The sequence below is a fragment of the Primulina tabacum genome, chromosome 17 (assembly GCF_025594145.1).
Source record: "Primulina tabacum isolate GXHZ01 chromosome 17, ASM2559414v2, whole genome shotgun sequence".
Lineage (NCBI taxonomy): Eukaryota > Viridiplantae > Streptophyta > Magnoliopsida > Lamiales > Gesneriaceae > Primulina > Primulina tabacum.
In genome coordinates, this window is record NC_134566.1 from 11,696,350 (window position 1) to 11,722,315 (window position 25,966).

A 25,966-nucleotide genomic window follows, 5' to 3' on the forward strand; every position below is an offset into this window, starting at 1 on the left:
AGTGAATTAAAGGTAAAGGAATGTATACACTATAAAGCCATTTAGAAGTGCCTTGAATGGGGGGTTAGTAACCATTTGAATTTGTCTAGAGAAGTTGACCGAAAGTTGATGCTATTGCATGGTATAATATTGTTTAATCCTTGTATCTTAATGTTTAAGCTTTTTAATACCACTATGTTTATTTTAGTGAATTAAACCCATTAATTTAGGATAACTCTTGCATGACATTGCATGTTTTTAAAATATTTAATTATTTAAATGCTATGTAAATTTCTTGAATATATTATATTTAAATTAATTCATCCTCCATTGTTTACACATTTTACTTTAAGCTTTAATTAAATATTCACCTAAAGAACTTCTTTAACAACCTAGCTCTAATTAATTTAATAAATCCTAAAACATTCTTTTTGAATTGTTAATCTTATCTCTAATCTCCAAACTCCGGTCTGGCCTCGCGTATTTATCTTGAAAAGATAAACTAAACATCTATCTTTAAAATGAATAATCATGACTTAAAATTATTAAAATAATCAACCACTTCATATTTATATAACTATTCATTTTTAATTTAAATAGTAGCAATTATGCATGGTTTATACGTAATCTGTTTTTCGGGTTCACAACTCTCCCCCCCTTAAAAGAATTCGTCCCCGAAATTAAAAAACTTACCGAATAACCCGGGATATCGACTCTTCATCTCTGGCTCAGATTCCCATGTAGCTTCCTCCTCCGAATGATTGAGCCATTTGACTTTCACTAGCTTGACCATTTGTTCCGAAGCTTTTTTTCCTGCCGGGTCTAAGATTTGCACTGTTCTTTCCTCATAAGACAAGTTCGGGAGTGAGCTGCAAAGGTTCAAAGTTCAAGACATGCGATGGATTCGCCATATACTTCCTCAACATGGAGACGTGAACACACGTTGTGTACTCCGGCCAGATTCGGCGGAAAGAGCAACACGATAAGCTAAAGTCCCAACTCTGTCGAGGATCTCAAATGGTCCAATGAATCTCGGACTGAGCTTTCCTTTCTTTCCGAACCGCAAGACACCTTTCATCGGTGCTATCTCACGAAACACTGGTCACCAACAGCAAACTCCAGATCTCTCCTCCTCTGATCCGCATAACTCTTCTGTCTACTCTGAGCAGTCCTCATCCTATCACGATCTTGACCACTACATCAGCAGGCCTACAGCACAATCTCCGGACCCAATTCTGCTCTCTCCCATACTTCATCCCAATGAATAGGCGATCTACACTTACGACCGTACAGTGCTTCATATGGAGCCCATACCTATAGACGACTGAAAACTGTTGTTATAGGTAAACTCCACCAATGGTAATTTGATTCCCAACTCCCGGAGAAATCAAGAACACATGCACGAAGAAGATCCTCCAAAAATCTGGATAACTCTCTCGGACTGACCATCTATCTGTGGATGAAAAGCCGTGCTAAACAACAACTTCGTACCCATAGCTGAATGTAGACTCTTCCAAAATGATGAAGTGAATCTAGGATCTCGGTCAGACACGATAGAAACGGGAATACCATGAAGCCTGACGATCTCTCGGATATATACATCTGCATACTGGATCATGGAGAAAGTCGTCTTAATAGGCAAGAAGTGAGCTGACTTCGTAAGACGATCAACAATCACCCATAATACATTCGACCCTCTGACTGACTTCGGCAGACCGACAACGAAGTCCATGGTGACATTCTCCACTTCCACTCGGGAATAGGAAGAGGCTTGAGCAAACCTGCTGGTCTCTGATGTTCCGCTTTCACTAGCTGACACGTCAGACACTCGGATACAAAACGTCTGATATCCCTCTTCATTCCTGGCCACCAATATAATAACTACAGGTCTTTGTACATCTTCGTACTCCTGGATGAATAGAGTACGACGACATATGGGCCTCAGATAAAATATCTGCTCAAATAGAATCGCTGTTAGGAACCCATATTCTGTCTCGATATCTGACAATACCGTCTCTAACTGGTACAAGATACTGCCCTTGGCTTCATCTCTCTGTCTCCACTTAGCCAACTGCTCGTCTGCTAACTGTCCACTGCGAATACGGTCTAGGAGAGAAGACTGGATCATCAAAGTAGATAGACGAGGAACTCTACCTCGAGGATATGTCTCTAAATCAAACCTCTGCATCTCAAACTGAGGAGGTCTCGAAACCACCAAATGAGCCATCCCTGCGACTTTCCTGCTCAACGCGTCTGCAACTACATAGCTTTGCCAGGATGATAGCTAATGTCACAGCCATAGTCCTTCACTAGCTCCAACCAACGCCTCTGCCGCATATTCAACTCTTTCTGTGTAAAGAAGTATTTGAGACTTTTGTGGTCGGTGAAGATCTGACACTTCTCTCCGTACAAATAGTGCCTCCAAATCTTCAATGCAAATACTACGGCTGCCAACTCTAGATCATGGGTAGGATAATTCTTTTCATGAATCTTCAACTGACGGGAAGCATATGCTATCACCTTCCCATGTTGCATCAATACTGCGCCTAACCCGAGTTTCGAAGCATCGGTATACAGAACAAAATCTCCGGGTCCTGAAGGCATGGCCTACACTGGTGCTGAAATAAGAGCTTGCTTCAATGTATCGAAGCTCTTCTGACATTCCTCGCTCCACACATACTTAACATTCTTCTTCGTCAATGATGTGAGTGGAACTGCGATGGAAGAGAATCCCCGAATAAACTTCCGATAGTATCCTGCTAATCCAAGGAAACTACGGATCTCTGATGCATTTTGCGGCACAACCCAATCTCTGATGCTGCAACTTTCGTCGGGTCTACCTCAATACCACTGCTAGAAACGACGTGGCCAAAGAACGCCACTTTCTCTGGCCAGAACTCGCATTTGCTGAACTTCACGAATAGCTTATGCTTTTGTAAAGTCTTCAGTACTGTGGTTAGATGTCGGCTGTGATCCTCTTGATTCTTTAAGTAGATGAGAATATCATCTATGAATACTATCACGAACTGATCAAGATATGGCTGAAATACACGATTCATGAGATCCATGAAAATCGCTGGCGCATTCGTCAAACCGAACGGCATCACAAGAAACTCGAAGTGGCCATACCGAGTCCTAAAAGCAGTCTTGAGAACATTGGCATCTTTCACTCTCAGCTGATGATAACCAGAACGAAGATCAATCTTGGAGAATACTGAAGCTCCCTGGAACTGGTCAAATAAATCTTCAATCCTCGGGAGTGGGTATTTGTTCTTCACTGTAACACTGTTCAACTCCCGTAGGAACATCGGATGCTGACTATTGGGCGTCTCGGGAACAGATACAAGAGTAGCTAAAATGCTCGGCAACCCCTATTAATGAGCTTCCTAGCCTGGACACAAGATATCATACGCGGTAAATTAAAATACCTGTCTGGCTCGAATAAGAATTGTTCCATTCCAGGCGGTCGGAATAGAACAGATCTCCGCTGGAAGTCAATCAAAACTCTATTCCTCAATAGCCAGTCCATCCCTAGAATGATATCAAATTCTGGCATCGGCAGAACGATAAGATCCGCATACACAAGATTACCATGAAGTTCAAGGTCTATATCTCGGATCACATTAGTAGCTGTCATCTCCTCTCCAGAAGGAAATGCTACTGAATACGCTATGTCTAGCCCAATTGATTTGATCTTGAGAGAATTTGCAAAGGTTCTGAAATCAACGAATGAGTAGCCCCTGAATCTATCAAAGCTTTCGTAGCTGAACCGGCTATAAAGATTTCTCCCTGAAAGATTGGAATATCATGATAAACCCAATAGTTTTACAAGAACTATGCTTATAGACATGCAAAGGTCGAAGTTCTTCTATCCTAAATTCCCGTAAATAACACTGATTAGAACATGCAATCCTATCATAAATTCTAAGTTCAAAATCTTAACCCAAAACATTAAACTTCGAATAAAACTTAAGGATTTAGGATACCTATAATGAGCATCATCTCCGGATTAGTCTCCGCAGCACGGAGAGCAAAAACTCTGCCTTGGGTAGGCAGATTCTTCTGAGGACAATTCTTCAATATGTTGTCAGTACTACCACATTTGTAACACTTTCCCGAACCTTACATACAAGTCCAGCATGAAGACGTGAACACTTGGCACAGACTGGGTACTCCACGTCCTCGGGACTGCTCGTCCTTGCTGTTGCTGCTGCGGCCCTCTGTTCTTGGGTGGATCGTGGAACTGTCTCTTATTCTGGTGCTGCGGTTGAGGGGGACGGTGTGGTGCCTGAAATGGTCGTTCACCCTGGCGATCGCGCTCAATATCATTCTGGTCTTGCTCTGCCGCTAGCGCTCTGGAAACAGCAACATCATAGGTAGTAGGGCCAGCCACCCTAACATCACGGCGTAAGATCGGCCGTAGACCATTTAGGAAATGCCTCAATTTGGCTCCAGCATCGTTAGCAATTAGGGGTACAAAATGACATCACCTCTCGAACTTACGGATGAACTCCGTAACAGTCAAGTCTCCCTGCCTCTGGTCATGAACTCCGTGGTCAACCACGAACGCACCTCTTCAGTAAAATATTTAGAGTAGAATACCTCTGTGAAGCGTGCCCAGCTAAAAGTAATCAAATCCAAAGCCACGGATGCTCCTTCCCACCATAGGCGAGCGTCTTCTCCGAACAGATAGGTTGCACATCGAACCCTATCTCCATCTTCAAGCCCCATAAACTCGAAAATAACCTCAAGGGACTTAATCCAGCCCTCGGCAGCCATTTGATCGGACGTCCCTAAGAACTCCTTTGGTCGCATCTTCATGAACCGCTCATAGATAGCCTCCGGTCCCGTCTGTCTGGCTCCCACTGCATTGTTCCCCGCAAACTGTGCGAAGAACTGAGTCATCCCAGCTAGCATCTGAGCATTCATGTCTGGTGGAGGGGGTGGTGGTAAATCTCTCTTCTCGTTCTCCCCTTGTCTCTGATCCTCACCCGCCCTCATGACGGCGCTCATCATCACCTCTCGGGCGTCCAACACGGCGTCTAGGAGGCATGTTGTTCCATAATTATAACCCATACGTAACCAATATGCATAATTCCACTATTTCTTTAAATTTAATAAATAATGCATAATCGTATTCTTGACATAAAATCTTTCATGCAATCATGATGTAAAAATATTTCAAGCTTTAAAATAAATGCGTAATCGTAAAACTTACAGACCGAAGACGTGCCTTTTATGAGCTTCTCGAGAGCAGTAGTAGTACAACCCTTTACAAGATCATATGCTCAGATACCAACTGTAAAGGCCCGTATTTCGTATTCATAATTTTTCGGAATTATTAAAATTTTTCTAAATAAATAAATAACTCGCCCAATTTATAAAATAAACATGTAAATAACTTAACTTTAAAATAACAGCGGTAGTCAACACAGTATTTCAAACAGAAATTTAAAAATAATCCAACATGTTAAAATAGAGTTTGAATGATAAAAGGTGCATAAACTAAATCATGAGGTCCTCGGGTTTACTACTGCTGTCCCAAGCCAACTCACTGGTCTCCGCCCTCGGCCTCGACCTCATCAGTGCCTACAACAATCAAGTCTAGTGAGTCTAAAGACTCAACATGTATATATCATGAATAACAAGTAAATATAACATAAAATCGCATGCAACGTAAAAATAAAGTAACGTAAAGCGTACTGTGAAAATCGTATCATGAATAGTTATAACTACGTGCATATCTGAAAATCATACGTAAAAGCTTTGCTCAATAGGGCTCTGTCAAACATATCATAATTTTCTGGTAGAGATAATGTTTCTAAGCAAGTGGCCCATAACATAGCGTAAGCGCCTGATCAGACTAAACCACAGTATACTGGGCGGTAGAATCAATCACAGCCCTTAGACTGGATGTTCGTACCCATACATAATCATAACCGGTCGTAAGTCACTGGGCGGAGAGGTCCTCGGTTGCGCCTACCGACTTCCAAACCCATAAACATAAGGTGGCCACAATACATATAGCATATATCTCAAAAATAAACATTTTATATTTTTATGCACGTAATATAATTATAACCTTATTTTTACCGGATGAGTTGGATCGCTCCCAGGCTTGCTGCGACTTAATTCTAATATGTGACACATGCAATAAATCTTAACTTGACAAAAACTTAACAATCGAACTAAAAAGAGACGAATAGAACCAATAACTTGATTTTTAATCATGGCTTCGTACCAACCCGAACCAACATTAAACCGACGTTTAACCATGATTAAAAATACCCCAAACATACTGAAAAACATGCATAATGACTGTAAAACACGAAAATGGGTGAAAGAAATCCAAAAACATAAAACACTCTTTCGATAGTCATTTTGGCACCTTTCACCGTAAATTCTCGTATGACCTCTAAACTCGATCAAATCACAAACGGCCAAAAACACGACTTTCCTAACTCATTAAGGTACTGTCCAGTCCAAGGCCATTGGCAAAAAGCCAACCAAGAACTCAAACAATCACCCAAAACCGTGACTCAAAGTTGCTGTCAAAAGTGCAGCAGTAGAAGCTTGCTTGTTTTGCTCAATTTATGAATCTCCTGGCCATTGGGGCTTGAACCACCGAGCAGAGACCCTTACCAACATCCTAAGGTATGGTTTGAACCATGGCTAAGGGCTGAAAGACAACCACAACCCAAGTAGCCACCTAGAACAACTCAAAGTTGCTGCCGAGACAACCCTTTATGCGTAGTATGCTGTAATAATTTGTTTTAATGTCTTGTGTCGTTCCAGTGGTCATTTGATCAAACATGGCTTGATCTAGACATGATGGAGTGTTGTATGAACCATGGCTATGGGCTAGAAACCAACCATAATCCAAACAACACCCAAAAACCGAAAGTGTACACACACAGAAAATGGAGAACACCGAAATGCACTTATGTTGTATTGGTGAACTTTTGATGGACCCATGAACCAATCTTTGAAATGATGATTTGGTCACGTCCTAGACATGTTAAGGTAGGGTTCTAACCATGGCTACAGACCATAGGACAGCCAGGGTTTGAACACTCCTTAAACAACTCAATGACAAAAAAAAAATCGTAAACCAAATATGTAGTTGGTAGAAAACGTTTGTTGTCATGCCTTTGTTTAAAATGTTTGGACTCAACCTGTGGCGCCCCAAACCTCGCCACGTAATCATGCAACATGTGACGTCATATGCATAAAATTTTTTCTTTTCGACGACGTAATAATATAATGCATATACGACAAAATAGTGCAATCACCACACTATCTACGTCAGTGTAGCAGAAACAGTATAATAAATACACACATACAACTCAAATAAGACAATAAGCTATACTGCCTCTATCTACTATCAACTACAAGACTGTTTGACTAGACACACCTAGTCCTTCACCACTATCATATCTCACGCATAGTCCTGTAACCTGCCCAACAGAAACAGCCCTCAAAGGGTGAGCATATACAACAATCATCATCACAATACATAAAAGTTATATTAACAACATAAAATATAACTGAAATCATAATAGAAATACCCCATTTGCCGTTTCTGGACAATCAGCCACAACAACCTCAACAACATCACAATGCAACAACATCGACGATACGTCGCACCCCAACACCGGCGACAGCAATATCGTCGAAAGAACAACAACATCGACGATACGTCGCACCCCAACATCGGTGACAGCAATATCGTCGAACGAACAACAACATCGACGATACGTCGCACCCCAACACCGGCGACAGCAATATCGCCGAACGGATAACAACATCAACGATACGTCTCACCCCAACACCGACGACAGCAATATCGTTGAACGAACAACATCAACGTGACAACATCAATGAGACGTCTCCCAACAACGATAGTCAACAATATCAACAATAATAAACAACAACAAATATAATACCAAATCACCCAATTCCGGTGATTTATCATCGTTCAACACAATAGTATTCATCAATACTAAACAATAACAACATATGCTCGTACGTCAACACGTACCTGATAATCGAGTATATATACAATCTGGCTATTTCTTTGATCCTGAGGCTTGTGATGTATCTAAATAATTCAACAATAATTATCAGATCATTGTCATCGTATCAACACAGTTATAACAGCCTCAATATATAACATCAAATAGCCCAACAACAATTAATTCAAAGAAACATAAAACTCGATTATAAATTTGTATTGTTCAATAATTTAATATTCTGGTGTATTTAATTCACAATACTACCATCAAATACACCCTAATTAATTAACTTCAAATAATAGGCTATTTACAACATCCGTCAAATTACGAAAACTTTATATCAACGTGTAGCCTATACTTCGTAGACTCCGAATATATAATCAGAATTAATAACAACTGACAAACAACTCTCAAATCTCAATCCAACGATTAAAAATCCCTAATTATAATAAATTGGGAATAATTCAAAATAACACCACTATAATCTTCTCTTCTTCGTTAAAATCATACACTACTCAACAATCTTCAATATCAGTATGATTTAACAATTTATCAGATTTATTCCAAAAATCGACGAATTTCAAACATCACCAAAACTATAAAATTTATACCTCAAATCGAAGACCTCGTGTCAACGATCTCAAAACTGAAGTCGGTTCGTCGATTGGATAAACCGATAAGTCACAAGATCGAAAAGAAAATCTCAAAATATTATTTCCTCTCTCCTTCTCACCTGTTCGTGCGTCTGTTGGTTTTGGTGGATTGATTCATTTCAATCCACCGCCTCAACTGAGAATTGGGATCAAGATGAGGAATCTGATATGTGGCTTTGTTTTAACAAACTTTTCCATATACCATATTCAACACTGATTGAGCTAATAAATGAAAAATTTAAATCTCAGAATAATAATGAATATAAGATTCATATTTGGAACTTTTACAAAACATAAAAGGATTTATAAAAGATATACCAAAGAAATTAAACAACAGAGGATTTTACCGAGGTCCAGTCAAACGACCAAATTTTCCAAAACTCAAAACATGCAACTTCTATATATTTCGGTGTTCTACGTTCTATCCAAATTTCAAATTATTTGGACTTCATATGACCAAGATATCACATATTTCTATCGTTAAAAATCATTAATTATTTAGTAATATCCTATTACTAAATCCATAACTTCTGATATTTACTTCAGGCATTATATTTCTACCCCCCTTAAATGAATTTCGACCCCGAAATTAATCAACAACAGTAATAACATGCATAAATAAAGATACGTCATACCATCAAAATAAGTAGGGGTAGAGCTCTCTCATATGCCGCTCTTTCTCCCAAGTGGCCTCTTCGACACCTCTATGCTCCCACTGAACCTTCACCATCGGTATAAGCTTACTACGAAGCTTTCGTTCAGATCGATTCAAATACAAACTGGTCTCTCAACATAAGACACGTCAGGATCTAACTGAACCTCAGAAATATCCAACACATGTGAAGGATCCGGCTCATACTTCCGCAACATCGATACATGAAACACATCATGAATACCAGATAAAGATGGAGGTAGAGCCAATCGGTAAGCCAAAGTGCCTATCCGCTGCAATATCTCATACGGGCCAACATACCTCGGTGCCAACTTTCCTTTCATGCCAAATCGCACTGTGCCACGAAAAGGAGAAACTTTCAAAAATACTCGATCGCCCTGCTGAAACTCTAAAGGTCTTCGTCTTTTATTGGCATAGGCGGCCTGTCTATCTTGAGCTGCTTTCAATCGTTGCTGTATCAACTTTACTTTCTGTTCCATCTCATGAATCATATCAGGACTGGTAACTGCAGCTCGATCAACATCATCCCAGTATAACGGAGATCTACAACGTCTCCCGTACAATGCCTCAAATGGAGCCATCTGAATACTACTCTGATAACTATTGTTATACGCAAACTCTACCAATGGAATAGATGACTGCCAAACAGATTTAAAATCCATAACATACGCACGCAACATATCCTCCAGCGTCTGAATAGTACGCTCAGTTTGACCATCTGTCTGGGGATGATAAGCCGTACTCAATCTCAACTCTGTCCCCATCGCAGTCTGCAATCCTTCCCAAAAATGAGAAGTAAATCGAGGATCTCTATCAGAAATAATAGACACTGGAATCCCATGCAACCGTACAATCTCTCGTATATACAACTGTGCCATCGTCAAGTACGTACTACTCATGCTATAGGGTATAAAATGTGCAACTTTCGTCAATCGATCAACAATCACCCAAATAGCATCAATAGTTCCAGTGCTTCTTGGCAAATGAGTCACAAAATCTATCGATATGTGCTCCCATTTCCAAGTCGGCACTTCTAAACTCCTCAATTCACCTCCCGACCTTCTCCTCTCAGCTTTGATCTGTTGACAATTAAGACATCGACGTACAAAATCAATCACATCACGTTTCATTCCCTTCCACCAAAACTGAGATCGTAGATCCTTATACATCTTCTTGCCACCAGGGTGGATAGAATATCGACTACAATGTGCACGCCGCAACAGGCTCTGGCGCAACTCAGATATATCAAGAACTACCCATCTATCATTCATCCTCAAACTGCCATCATCAGCCACTCTAAAACGAGTATCTTGTTTCTGAGAAACTAACTCCCTCCATCGCTGAACTCTCTCGTCTGTCATCTGTGCATCACGAATACAACCATATATATCAGGTTCAGCTAATAAGGTAGATACCTGGATAGGAGTCGTCGAGATATCAAAATCATATCCCAAGGAACAACAAGACATCATCATAGCTGATAAACGACTCACATCCTCTGCAGTACAACTCACTCTACGGCTCAATGCATCTGCTGTAAGATTGGCTCGACCAGGATGATATTCAATCTCACAATCATAATCCTTCAGCAAATCTAACCATCGTCTCTGTCTCATATTCAACTCTGTCTGGGTAAACAAAAATCTCAAGCTCTTATGATCAGTATAAATCGTAAACGAGGTACCATATAAATAGTGTCACCATATCTTCAAGGAAAAGATAATCGCTGCCAACTCCAAGTCATGCACAGGGTACCTTGTTTCGTGTGGTTTCAGCTGTCTCGAGGCATATGCCACAACATGTCGATCCTGCATCAAAACACATCCCAAACCATGTAATGATGCATCAGTATAAACAACAAACCTCTCATTTTCTGTAGGAATTGATAACACCGATGCAGTCATCAGTCGGTGCTTCAACTCCTGAAAACTCCTCTCACATGCTTCAGACCACTGAAATCGCACACCTTTCTGAGTCAACTGTGTCAAAGGCCTAGCAATCTTTGAAAATCCCTCGATAAATCGACGATAATAACCTGCTAAACCCAAGAAACTACGAATCTCAGGTACAGATGTAGGTGCAGACCACTGTAACACGGCTTCGACCTTCGTTGGATCAACAGAAATCCCATCTCTCGATATAACATGACCCAAGAAGACCACTCGATCCAACCAAAACTCACACTTACTGAGTTTGGCATACAACTGTCTATCTCGCAACACCTGTAACACTGAACGCAAGTGCCCTGCATGCTCAGCCTCACTCCTGTATATATCATATATTATCAATAAGCACAATAACAAATCGATCGAGATAAGGCTGAAATACCCTATTAATCAAACTCATGAACACAGCTGGAGCATTCGTCAACCCAAACGGCATAACAAAAAACTCGTAATGCCCATATCTGGTCCTGAATGCTGTCTTCTGAATATCCTCCTCTCTAACTCGTATCTGATGATATCCTGACCTCAAATCAATCTTCGAATATACTGAGGTTCCCTGTAACTGATCAAACAAATCATCAATACGAGGGAGGGGATATTTATTCTTAATCATTACCTTATTCAGCTGTCGATAGTCGATACAAAGCCGCATAGTTCCATCTTTCTTTCTCACAAATAAGACTGGGGCACCCCAAGGCGATACACTAGGGCGAATGTATCCCTTGTCCAGCAAGTCCTGCAACTGGGCTTTCAACTCTCTCAACTCTGCTGGTGCCATTCTATAAGGAGTACGAGAAATAGGGGAAGTATCTGGCATCAACTCGATCCCAAAATCCACCTCACGGGCTGGTGGGAGCCTGGAATCTCATCAGGAAATACATCTGCAAACTCAGCAACTATAGGTATCTCCTCTATTCCCACCTCCTTCTTCTTTTCTGTCACATCTACAGCATAAATAAGATAACTCTCATGCCCATGCTCCAATAACCGAGACATCCGGATGGCAGATACCAACGGAACACGGGGACGAGAACCCTTCCCACAAAATTTCCAACGCTCTTTCTCATCTGTATAAAAATATACCACCCGCTGATAACAATCAACTGTCGCACAATATCTCCTCAGCACATTAATTCCCACAATACAATCAAAATCAGTCATCTCTAGAATAATCGTATCAGATCTCAGCTCATAGCCCTCATAAGAAATAATACCATCTGATATCATAGATACAACTGATATATCAACTCTAGAAGGTGTCGAAACAGAAAGAGGCATAGACAATGGAGACGAGCGCATATGATGCTCAACCACAAACCTCTTCGATATAAAAGTATGCGAGGCACCAGTATCAACAAGAATATAAGCAGGATAAGAACATAAATAACACTTACCCGCTATCATCTCCTCTCGTGCCTCCTCTGCTTGCTCTCGTGTCAAAGCATACACCTGTGCCTGAGGCAGACCAGCTCCCTGCATAGGTGGCTGTCCTCCAGAAAGTCGTGGTGTAAACTGCTGAGGCTGTCGTCCTCCTCTCTCTGAGGATCTACCTCTAGCACTCCTAGGCTCTCGCTGTCCCTCACGACTAGGACACTGTCTCGCCAGATGACCAACACCGCCACACTCAAAACAGGTGATCTCGGTCTGTGTACACTCTCTGATCAGATGAGGAACCCCACAACGATAACATCTCACTGCTCTGGACTCTCTTCTCTGCCCTTGAACAGACTGAGAACTGCCCCCACGACTCTCAACACGTCGTGAATCAAATCGACGCTTGCCAGATGATGCCGAAGAAGAAGATGAACCCTTCTGATATTTTAAAGATTGTCCCTGTGGTCGCAATGACTCCCTAGTCGGCTCTGATAATCGTCCCTGAGCCCCATACTCCTGCATCACCAACTCAGCCATCTCAGCTCTCGTCACTGCATCCTCAAATGATACTAGGTTGTTCGATTGCACACGGTCAAATAACTCTAACTTCAACCCTTTCAAGAAATGCCTCATCTTAGCATGAACATTCGTAGCAATATGTGGCACATATTTCAGCAATGCAGAATATCGAGTCTCATACTCAGCAACAGACATACTACCATGTCTCAAATCCTCAAATTCTTTCTCTTTCTTTTGTCTGGCTGCTATAGAAAAATATTTATCAAGAAAACGAGACCGAAACACATCCCAATCAACAGTACGGCCCTGAGCTCTCAATCCGGCCTCAGTCGTCTGCCACCACAATAATACATTCCTCGAAAGCTGAAATGTAGCCAATCGTTACCAAGCAGACCTAGCACACGGAGCGGTCACAAATATCTGCTCTATCCTTTCAATCTACTCTTCGGCTCGCTCACCAGTCTCAGAACTATCAAATCTCGGCGGAAGATAACTGCTGAACTGTGCCAAAGTCAACTCACCAGGCAATAAAGGCTGATCTGCAGGTGCCTGTCCAATAGGAGGAGGTGGCAATGGATTCATCTGTCCAAACCCACTGTCAACCTCATCTTTTTCCTCGTGTGGATGTACCTGTTCTCTAGCTTCCATCACTAGAAATCAAATTGTTAATCATAACATTTAACAATTACAATCCAGTAATCATCATCACACCTTTGGCACGAAAGTACACGCAACTAAAGAACAATCAATCATATCGAGAAATCATCAATAACAAGTCAAATGCACAGACACACGCAGATAATATCGTCACCCAACTCCCTCATCACAAACTTAACTCTTAACCATCCCAGACATCTAACATATGCTCTGATACCACCAAATGTGGCGCCCCAAACCTCGCCACGTAATCATGCAACATGTGACGTCATATGCATAAAATTTTTTTCTTTTCGACGACTTAATAATATAATGCATATACGACAAAATAGTGCAATCACCACGCTATCTACATCAGTGTAGCAGAAACAGTATAATAAATACACACATACAACTCAAATAAGACAATAAGCTATACTGTCTCTATCTACTATCAACTACAAGACTGTTTGACTAGACACACCTAGTCCTTCAACACTATCATGTCTCACGCATAGTCCTGTAACCTGCCCAACAGAAACAGCCCTCAAAGGGTGAGCATATACAACAATCATCATCGCAATACATAACAGTTATATTAACAACATAAAATATAACTGAAATCATAATAGAAATACCCTTTTTGCCGTTTCTGGACAATCAGCCAACAACAACCTCAACAACATCACAATGCAACAACATCGACGATACGTCGCACCCCAACACCTGCGACAGCAATATCGTCGAACGAACAACAACATCGAGGATACGTCGCACCCCAACACCGGCGACAGCAATATCGTCGAACGAACAACAACATCGACGATACGTCGCACCCCAACACCGACGACAGCAATATCGTCGAACGAATAACAACATCAACGATACGTCTCACCCCAACACCGGCGACAGCAATATCGTTGAACGAACAACATCAACGTGACAACATCAACGAGACGTCTCCCAACAACGATAGTCAACAATATCAACAATAATAAACAACAAATATAATACCAAATCACCCAATTCCGGTGATTTATCATCCTTCAACACAATAGTATTCATCAATACTAAACAATAACAACATATGCTCGTACGTCAACACGTACCTGATAATCGAGTATATATACAATCTGGCTATTTCTTTGATCCTTAGGCTTGTGATGTATCTAAATAATTCAACAATAATTATCAGATCATTGTCATTGTATCAACACATTTATAACAGCCTCAATATATAACATCAAATAGCCCAACAACAATTAATTCAACAAAACATAAAACTCGATTATAAATTTGTATTGTTCAACAATTTAATATTCTGGTGTATTTAATTCACAATACTACCATCAAATACACCCTAATTAATTAACTTCAAATAATAGGCTATTTTACAACATCCGTCAAATTACGAAAACTTTATATCAACGTGTAGCCTATACTTCGTAGACTCCGAATATATAATCAGAATTAATAACAACTGACAAACAACTCTCAAATCTCAATCCAACGATTAAAAATCCCTAATTATAATAAATTGGGAATAATTCAAAATAACAGCACTATAATCTTCTCTTCTTCGTTAAAATCATACACTACTCAACAATCTTCAATATCAGTATGATTTAACAATTTATCAGATTTATTCCAAAAATCGACGAATTTCAAACATCACCAAAACTATAAAATTTATACCTCAAATCGAAGACCTCGTGTCAACGATCTCAAAACTGAAGTCGGTTCGTCGATTGGATAAACCGATAAGTCACAAGATCGAAAGGAAAATCTCAAAATATTATTTCCTCTCTCCTTCTCACCTGTTCGTGCGTCTGTTGGTTTTGGTGGATGGATTGATTCATTTCAATCCACCGCCTCAACTGAGACTTGGGATCAAGATGAGGAATCTGATATGTGGCTTTGTTTTAACAAACTTTTCCATATACCATATTCAACTCTGATTGAGCTAATAAAATGAAAAATTTAAATCTCAGAATAATAATGAATATAAGATTCATATTTGGAACTTTTACAAAACATAAAAGGATTTATAAAAGATATACCAAAGAAATTAAACAACAGAGGATTTTACCGAGGTCGAGTCAAACGACCAAATTTTCCAAAACTCAAAACATGCAACTTCTAATCTTTCGGTGTTCTACGTTCTATCCAAATTTCAAGTCATTTGGACTTCATAATACCAAAACTATAAAATTTATACCTCAAATCGAAGAACTCGTGTCAACGATCTCAAAACTGAAGTCGGTTCGTCGATTGGATAAACGGATAAGTCACAAGATCGAAAAGAAAATCTCAAAATATTATTTCCTCTCTCCTTCTCACCTGTTCGTGCGTCTATTGGTTTTGGTGGATTGATTCATTTCAATCCACCGCCTCAATTTTCTCTTTTTTTTTTATTTTTTTTAATAAATATTATATTATATTAATAAAATAATATAATATAATATTTAAAATTTTAACACCGGTATATCTTTTGAACCAGTCAAACGACCAAATTTTCCAAAACTCAAAACATGCAACTTCTATATCTTTCGGTGTTCTACGTTCTATCCAAATTTCAAATCATTTGGACTTCATATGACCAAGATATCACATATTTCTATCGTTAAAAATCATTAATTATTTAGTAATATCACATTACTAAATCCATAACTTGTGATATTTACTTCAGGCATTACACAACCAATGAACCGACAACTCTCTAACACATGGTAAAACATTCCTAGGAGCAGCCTTGAGTGCCTGGAAAACGAGCCAACCTCCTGAACCACAAAGCAAGCCAACCAAAACCGTGAGACACAAAGTGGAAACATAAAAATTCTGTACAGAAATTCTTGGGTAGTTGCTGCTATATTTCGTTTTTCCTCCCAAACCTTGATCACATATTGATTTAAAATATCTATTATAACTTTATTGAAGAGCAAAGAACTAATATATACATGCCTGGAATTTGTTTTGACAAAAACAAATCAAAACGACAATACGACGCGACGGAACGGAGTTGTTTTCTCTTCTTTGATTCAACTGCTGATCTCGATTTTTAAGCTGCTGTTTTCTCCTAATTTTCGAAGGTGAGGTTGTGGGGAATGTAGGTGATGAAGGTGAATAATATAATAGGTGTTAAATGTGCCATTATATGCCTTTAGTTTGGGAGTTACAAGTCAAGAATTTGAGTGGTTTTTTATTCACTTTTCTCCTCCTGGTTGCCGAGACTTTAGCTGCTGTACTTCTGATATTTTCGAGTATATAGGATGTAGGATATGTAGGTAAGGAAGATGAATGTTAATAGTGGTGTTAAAGGGTCCATAATATACATTAAAATGGGAGTTACAAGTGAAGGAGTTGAAGGAATTTGAATTGTTTCTCATCCTTGGCTGTAGCTTTTCTTATTCTTATTCTTTCTGTACGTTTCAAGCTAATTTCCTAGGCTAGTGGTTGACGAGGAATTAAGTGGATAATAGTATTTGAATTAGTGAATTAAAGGTAAAGGAATGTATACACATAAAGTCCATTTAGAAGTTCCTTGAATGGGGGGTTAGTAACCATTTGAATTTGTCTAGAGAGGTTGACCGAAAGTTGATGCTATTGCATGGTATAATATTGTTTAATCCTTGTATCTTAAATGTTTAAGGTTTTTAAATACCACTATGTTTATTTTAGTGAATTAACTCATTAATTTAGGATAACTCTTGCATGGCATTGCATGTTTTTAAAATATTTAATTATTTAAATGCTATGTTAAATTTCTTGAATATATTATTTTTAGATTAATTCACCCTCCATTGTTTACACATTTTACTTTAAGCTTTAATTAAATATTCACCTAAAGAACTTATTTAACAACCTAGCTCTAATTAATTTAATAAATCCTAAAACATTCTTTTTCTTTAAATTAAATCATTCTTTGACTTAAATTAAATTTAAGAATATTTTTCTTATTATTAATCTTATCTCTAATCTCCAAACTCCGGTCCGGCCTCGCGTATTTATCTTGAAAAGATAAAACTAAACATCTATCTCTAAAATGAATAATCATGACTTAAAATTATTAAAATAAATCAAACACTTCATATTTATATAAAATATTCATTTTTAATTTAAATAGTAGCAATTATGCATGGCTTATACGTAATCTGATTTTCGGGTTCTACAACTGTGAGGCCCGGGGCCGAAGAGGGCGGGGGGTGATCGCCGGTGCCATCAGTTGCACGGACAATGAGCGGCTCCTGGCAGGCTTCTAGGTGGAGGGAACATGAATGAACCGACCCACACGGGAATGAGAGGGATTCCGAGACTGTTCAATGTAATGGACTGTACAGTTAAAAGGGGCTTAAAAGATTTGATTTGTACTACTCATATCACGAAGGTGCATCTTCTTTTCGGTAGCCCATCACATAAGAACTCCAAAGTTAAGCGTGCTTGACTTTGGGCAATTTTGGGATGGGTGACCTCATGGGAAGTTTCCCAGGATGCGTGTGAGTGAGGATATAAGCACGCTGGAAAGACTCGTCTTGATAAAGTGAGGACAGTCGTCGAATCTGGGACGTTACAGTTGGAATCAGAGCCGGCCTCTCTTAGTACGATGTGGTTCGGGGACGAACCAAGCGGAAACTGGTGGGCATGTGAGGCCCGGGGCCGAAGAGGGCGGGGGGTGATCGCCGTTGCCATCAGTTGCACGGACAATGAGCGGCTCCTGGTAGGCCTCTAGGTGGAGGGAACATGAATGAACACGGGAATGAAAGGGATTCCGAGACTGTTCAATGTTAAGCGTGCTTGACTTTGGGCAATTTTGGGATGGGTGACCTTCTGGGAAGTTTCCCAGGGTGCGTGTGAGTGAGGACATAATCACGCTGGAAAGATTCGTCTTGGTACAGTGAGGACAGTCGTCGAATCTGGGGCGTTACAAGCTTCCTCTATCTTGGTGTATATTTGAAAGATATTGGCTTGAATTTTCCCGCCAAGATGAGTTGAAATGGTTTCCTGGGCCTTTTTGAGCTACTCCAGTCGAAATAATTTGTCGATCATGCCTCTTGATAAATCTGACACTTCTTTGAGAATTTTTCTTTGAAAGATTCTAAGACTTCTTTAGTATTCAGATTGCTTATTTTAAGAAGTGTTATAGATGAGGAGATGACAACGAGAATTGAACTTATCTGATCCAGAGTTGTTTCATTAGTTACGTCCAAATTAGTAGATGATGGCTCTATTATTGGTATTTATTTGGATGCAATAACTGTCAGTCCAAGAGCTTGACTTTTAGAAGGCCCTTCTTGTTTGACAATTAGGACTCTTGACTCAGTTTGGCTGATATGAACCTTAGAATATTCCTCTATAGTCTAACTGATTCGTTCTTCCGGTTTCGGATCATATTGTTCAGTCATAGCTTTTTCAACTACTTATTGTACAATTTCTTGAACAGAAGAAGCTTCATCAGATTCAATCGTAGGTACATCCTTAGATAGGATGACTTCTGCATTAGAGATCAAGTTGGTCAAGGGAGATGTGGAAAGTAGTTTGCTTAGTAAAAATTCATCTTCAATATCATCTTGTTGTTGTTTTGCAATGGATTGCACAACATCCTCAATACTGGCTAAAGTAATCTGCCTCAAAGGTGGAAAGGTGATATGATCTGACTGATTGGGCAGTTTGGCTTCCTTGGAGTCATCGTCAGTCGGCTTCTCAGAGACATACTGAAATGAAGAGCCACTCACTCTCTGCTCCTTGGAATCCACTAGCTCAAACAATTTGTGATCATTCTCCTAGAATTTGACCTTAATCTGCAGGGAGACCATGTCCATATCTAGTTGATTTATCACAGCTATATCATCAAATGCGGTTAGGCATGAAAGATCATAATTGGATCTTTGTTTGGCACAAACTGTAGTCAAATTTGGAATTTTTAGAAGATCTAGAAGATAATTTTGTCGTTAAAGAGCTCCAGCTCTGACACCAGTTTTGACTTGATGTAGAGCACCTTTTCTAGTGCTACCTACCTTTTCAGGATATCATTTTTCTTCAATTTCATTGCAAAGATGATTGTTCTCAATTCCACCCATTCATCAAAGAACATTATCTTTTCTGCAAAAAAAATCATTAAATTCATCCTTCAACAGGTATATTTGAGTTTGGATTGCTGATATTGGTTCCGACACTTGAGCTTCATCCAACTTAGCTTTTCCTTTCCCTGTGGCTATGAAGAAGGCAGAGACCACTCCCGACCAGGTGGATTGGATGGGATCTCGGATGCTTTCTCTTTTTTTTGGTCTTGCGGCGGGAGAGCCATTGTCTTATTGATTTTTCTGGGTGGAGCTGCCACCACTATCAGTTTCAAATTTTCTGTCGGATGGTCAGTAGGCTTGTTTTTAGTATACTTGACAACTTGTATCTGAGATATAGATATTGTCTTGATTGGTGTAGACTGATCTGGTTTTTGTAGTTCTGGCATTTTCCGGAAGAGGTGAATGAGTTAATACCTCAGAGTCACTGGATTGCGGAATCAGTTTTCACATTGTCTTGGTCCATTTAACTTGCTTCCCTTCTTTTCAACCAGTTTCCTTTCAGTAGCCAGTTCTTCTCCAATTTCCTTCTTGATGAACAATATCCTAGCAGGAGAGACACTCAGTGCATGTCCTTTAGGCTTGAGAGAAATGATATTTGGTGCAGTGAGAGCCTTGAACTTGTGCAAAGTTATAGAGTTTCTCAGTAAGGCTCTTGAGTCTTCAAATAATCAGATCAAGAGGATGGCGAATCCAACTAATTAGTTCTAAATTTGAATAATCTCCTTTAGAATCTGGAACATGATGATCGACTAGTTAACTTTGAGTCACGTGGCAATGGTTGTTATCACCAAAAAAATTTCTGAATTGTAGGCATCAAAAGAGTCTATCTTTGTTAGAATTGGCTCAGCCACAACATCAGCCCGAAGTTGATAATGCAACTTCATCTCTTTCTTCTTTCCAAAATTTTTGATAATATCACCAGATGCAGAAAACTCCACCTTTATCTTTTCAACTTCTTGTTGAGGTAATAGAGAGAAGTCAGCTAGTCTTTCAATGGGCAATTGAAACAATGCATGCAGAGAAATAATCTTTCTCGATTAACAGACTGTCCTCTCCCAAATGCAACAATATCTTTTCGTCTTCAGTTATTATCTCTCTCGTGTAGAAACTTTTCAGCTCATCCATATAGATGTCCAAAGATGAACTGAGAAAAGCCCCAAGTCCAGATGACTCAACAATTTTAAAGACTTGAGAGACAACATTTTCCATAGAATAAATTGATTCGAAATTGATTACAAGAGCCTTTATGATACAGGAACGCTGAAAATATCTTTAGATTCAAATGAGAGACAACAACTTCTTTGGAATGAGATTCAAATTTATTTGCGGCGTCCGTCATTAGTGGTGGAGTTTTACAAAAATAACTTAGAAAGATGCACGTTTGGGAAGTTTTAAATATCTTGAAGGTATTATTAATTTCTTGGTGTTTCATTATTAAAGTTGGGAATTATTTTCTTCGCTTCAATTTGTTCTCATTTGTGCATCTCAGTCTATTGTCAACTTTGATTTCCTCAGCATATACGTACTGGACTAGGATCAAAGCTAGCAATTGCATGCAAGTATGAGTGAGAATTGATGTATGCTATATGGGGAAAATATATGTATGCTTTATAGATTCAAATCAAAATATTCATTAATTTGATAAGAAAAATATAATTTCCACCTGTGAAAATAGTATCCTTCTTTCTATTTCCTGGTTTTATAATAATTGAAATTTTTAAACATAAAATTTTTCTATAGACCAGATATATAAATTAATGGGGATCGTAGTATCCAGTAATTTATAATAAATTAGTGTTCAATGGCACATGATACATGTCATATTAATTTTTTTTCTTTGATAATTTTGGGGTAAAATACATAAATTATTTTATTAGAATATGATATTTATAGATTACTGATTACATAAAATTTACTGAGATAGTTTGAATTTTTAGATAAATAATAGATAAATTGGTGAAAAATTGGAAAAGAATAGAGAGACATATAAAAATTACTAATAAAATTATTCCAACAAAGTTAAGTAATAAATATTACGAAGAAAAAAATGTAAAAAAACTTTTGCACCGCATCAACATATCAAATTTAGTTAATATGATGTGTTATTATATATAATATAGATACAGCAAAATGCATGTAGCTCTCTTGAGTGGCGTGGATTTCAAGGAATGTGTCCTAACTAATACGTAATTTGACCATCCATTAATGATATACGGCCTATTCTATAACAAATAAACAAATATATACATAATTCATACATATATGTTAATTGCCATGATGCAACAATTATATATATTAATGCAAATATAAATTAATTTTGATTCAAGCAATATGGATTAATTTTATTCATTTTATAACAAAAAAAATCAATTTATAAAAATTATTACGAGCTAAGCTACTATAAATATGTTTGTCTCTGCATATGCACAATCCTACCCAAATTATTGCTTCTTGTTCTCAATCTTTTCAGGAAAAATGAATACAAACATGGAGATTGCACAAGGGGACGAGGCTTCTTTTTTATTCGCCATGCAACTAGCCTCTGCTTCAGTGCTACCTAATGTCCTCAAAGTGGCGCTGGAGCTCGACCTCCTTGAACTCATGAAGAATAAGGGGCCCGACGCCTTTATTTCACCAAGAGAACTCGCCGCGGAAATTCCCACCAACAATCCAGAGGCGCATAACATGGTGGACAGAATCCTCCGCCTGCTCGCGAGCTATTCTATTTTAAACTGCCGAGTGAAAACCCTGCCTGATGGCAGCATTGAGCGGCTGTATTCCTTGGCTCCGGTCTGCAAGTTCTACACCAAGAATGGTGATGGAGTTTCTCTAGCCCCTTTGTTGATCATGTACCAAGACAGGGTTCATTTGGAGACTTGGCAAGTATCAACTACATATAAACCTCTACACATACTATTTGTGTGCGTGTGTAATTAATCATTAATAATTGTATGTGCAGGTACCACTTGAAAGATGCAATTCTCGAAGGGGGAGTTCCTTTTGAAAAAGTATATAAAATGAGCACATTCGAGTATCACGGCACAGATCCTAGATTTAACATAGTTTTTAATAGAGCAATGTCCAATTATTCGACAATTATGATGAAAAAAATTGTAGATACGTACGATGGATTCAAGGGTTTGAGGACATTGGTCGATGTTGGAGGTGGAATCGGATTCCCTGCACATGATCCTATCTAAGCATCCAACTATAAAGGCCATTAATTTGATTTGCCCCATGTTATTAAAGATGCACCATCTTTTGCAAGTATGTGAAATATTTGTGTTAGTTCTTTGTAATGTATTTTAAAGCGGTTCCATGGAAATATTTGTGTTTGAATGTCACTTTTTAATTTAATTTGATGGTTTACGTGAAATTTAAACTTGGCCGACCTTTTTGTATTGATTAGGCATGGAGCACTTGGGTGGAGACATGTTCGTTAGTGTTCCGAAAGGCGATGCCATTATCATGAAGGTAAAATTGTTTTCATCTTATAGTATATGTGTGCGTGTGTGTTTGTGTGTGTGTGTGTATATATATATATATATTATTTATTGGCAGCCAACTTCCCCCATCTTCACCTTTTTCTTAGCCTTCTTAATTGTTTTCATCATATAATATATGTGTGCGTGTGTGTGTTTATATATATATATATATATTTATATATGTATGTATGTATGTATGTATGTGTATATTTATACTTTTTATTGGCAGCTAACTTCCCCTGTTTTCACCAATTTGTTAGCCTTCTAAATTGTTCTGCCATAAGAATAATAATTATAATTATAATTATAATAATATATGTCACACACACACACAAATATATATTATTTATAGGCAGCCAACTTACCTATTTTCTCCATTTGTTAGCCTTCTAAATTGTTCTGCCATAATAATAATAATAATAATAAATGTCACACATGGGTCATGTATGTGGAAGACTGACTGCAAAATAAACATTTGTCTTACAAAATAATTAACTGATGCTACTACATAAGTTCATTGTAAACATCGCAAGCTCTTTTAATTTTTTTTTCTTTTCAATGTGGGATTATAGGGACATCATAAGAAATGTATATTTTATTCAATACATATAATTAAATAGTTGTTTACATTAATTTTCCACCGGTTTTTTAAAAAAATTTACTTTTTCATAATTTTTTTATTCCCATTTGTTTTTTACAACTTTGTAATAATATTTTTATAATTATTTTCTTATTAGACCGATTCAAATCTTTTTTTTATCATATCTACAGGGGGTTCTTCACGACTGGAGTAATACACAATGCTTAAAAATATTGAAGAGATGCCATGAAGCACTTCCAAATAACGGAAAAATCATCGTTGTGGAGCGTATCCTTTCAGAGACCCCAAAAGAAGATTTTATACGTAATTTACATACTGACATGTTATGCTAGCATATAGTCCTTGTGGGAAGGAGAGGACAGAAAATTAATTTCATGCATTGGCAAAGCAAGTAGGATTCAAAGAATCTCGAGCAGTTTGTTGTGTTCTCCCACTCTCGGTCATGGAGTTTTTTAAATAAATATATAAAGAAGTATTGAGTAGCTAAAGATAATTACTGTTTTATAATAAAAAACTTTGGGCTTGCTATGACCCTTTTATCTTTTACTCTTGTTAACATGCAAAAACTAATGGATAAATAATGGACGGCGTGTACATCATGCTGGTGTTAAATAATGATCAAGCTTAATTATCTCCCCCTAAATTCATTATGTATTTTGAATCGCATGCATATTGACGATAAGTTCAACTCTAAGAATAAAATATTTAGCTTCACCTAAAGCCCGCCAATTGTTTATTTATGCAATATATTAAAACCAATATCTTTTTTTTGTTACTACCTCGACTCACCATTTTTTACTTGTATTTTTATCATCTTTTACGAAAAAATTTTGGTTTTTCAATAAAATCCAGGGTATTTGATTATTTTTAAACAAAATTTAAAATTTCTAAACTAGCTAATATAATTATATAAATACCAATATGAATATATATATATATATTAATCACTTAACATTGTAATGTATGATAACATCATTACAAATATCATACAAAAATAGATAAATATCAATATGTACACCTATATTTAACTAGATCTTGATATGATACAAACGAAAAATAAAATAATATATACATATGTGTAATAAAAAACAATGTACATATGAAATTGGTTTAGTTAGGATTTTTTCAGCAAAACTTTGAACCAAACTAATTTTTTGACTTGGTGAATTTTAAATCAATCTAAAATGTGATCGATTAAATATCAAACTGATTTGGTTTGGTTTGATTTCTACTTACCTATACTTTGAACACAAACAATATTTTTAGCATATATATATTTGCGTTATATAACATGTATGACATAATTTTTTAACATATAATAATTAAGTGGGTAATAAAAGAATATAAAATATAACTCCTTGGAAGATTAGCTACCATTGAATATGGAAAATGAACAAACAAATATTTTCTAACCAATTTTTTTAAAAAATAAATTAAAATTTATCGATCATTAAAAATTCAAAAATATATGAGCAAGCATAAAATAAAAAATCTGAAATGTTATGAAACAAAATGAAAAACTGAAATCTATATGTTGGGTTGAGATACACAAGTAATCTTGGTTTCAGTGATAACCAAATTTGTTATTATGTGTTTTAGCATATTTACTCAAGTGTGAAGTTGTTAGCTCAAGTTGGAAGTTGAAACTCGAAATCAACAAAGATAAAAATCTGGCGGGCTGAAGTGTTTTGATGATATCTCTCAGCTCACTAATGAAAATGACAAGTCGCCAAAACGACTGAATAGAAAACTCAATATTCCACAAGTCATATGTCACAAAATCTCAATTAGTTCGGATGCTATCAAGACGAAATATTAGTCGTAAGATCGAGTTGACAGAAACAGAAACAACAATCAGCTCAATCTGACCAGTTATGGTATATTGGTAATATCTCTAAGCTCGGTTATTCAAATATAACTATTCAGTATGAGTTATGAAGATAAGAGAATGGATAAAAATCATCTTAACAAGTCAGTATAAAAAAAAAAGATGTTAAACCATAATGAA

General features: G+C 37.8%; 1 pseudogene; it reads left to right on the plus strand.

The window, feature by feature from the left end:
* The first annotated feature begins 22,328 nt into the window (after positions 1-22,328).
* On the plus strand, positions 22,329-24,433 carry LOC142531911 (caffeic acid 3-O-methyltransferase 2-like; annotated as a pseudogene).
* Positions 24,434-25,966: the final 1,533 nt, after the last annotated feature.